Genomic DNA, 711 nt, shown 5'->3' on the forward strand with positions numbered 1-711 from the left:
TCTCCTGCCTTGGCCTCCCGAGTAGCTGGGATTTCAGGCATGTGCTACCATGCCCAGCTAATTTTCTATTTTTAGTAGAGACAGGGTTTCTCTATGCTGGTCTCGAACTCTTGACCTCAGATGAACCGCCTTCCTTGGCCTTCCAAAGTATTGAGATTACATGTGTGAGCCACCCCGCCTGGTCTTATCTACTTATTATAGAAAGATTTTTCTTGAAATTCAGCTAGCAAATTTCCATCTTTACAAATTTCCATTAGCTGTTCTTGAACACTGAATGGAAGATGTTACATTTTTATTGTTTTTATAAATAAGTTAGAAATCCAAGGAAACTCTGCTTAGGAAATTTTTATTTTTTTTCTTGCTTGCATCAGGCAGGTAATGTGCTGATGTTGTAACAAGGCTTGAGCGAGGCACATCTCACATGTGGATGTGGAAACGCAATCATCAAGCTTATGAACCACAAAAGGATCTAGAAAAGTTTTAAATATATGAAACAATTCTGTGTCCATGCTTGCATGCACATAGGAGACACTGTTGTATAGCTTTTTGACTTAAAATCATCTAAGAGTGGAAATGCTTTCCAACATTCTTTTTCAAAACTCTCTCAAACTCATCAGCATAATGAAGGAAACAACACACACTGGCACCTATTTGAGGGTGGAGGGTGAGAGGAGGGAGAGGAGCAGAAAAGGCAACTATTGAGTACCGGGC

General features: G+C 39.9%; 1 non-coding gene across 1 annotated transcript; it reads right to left on the reverse strand.

Moving 5' to 3' along the window:
• Positions 1-365: 365 nt before the first annotated feature.
• Positions 366-469, reverse strand: LOC144582418 (small nucleolar RNA U13). Its single transcript, XR_013535001.1, has one exon. It is a non-coding gene; the product is annotated as a small nucleolar RNA U13 (small nucleolar RNA).
• Between the last annotated feature and the right edge of the window lie 242 nt (positions 470-711).

The sequence above is a fragment of the Callithrix jacchus genome, chromosome 4 (assembly GCF_049354715.1).
Source record: "Callithrix jacchus isolate 240 chromosome 4, calJac240_pri, whole genome shotgun sequence".
Classification (NCBI taxonomy): domain Eukaryota; kingdom Metazoa; phylum Chordata; class Mammalia; order Primates; family Cebidae; genus Callithrix; species Callithrix jacchus.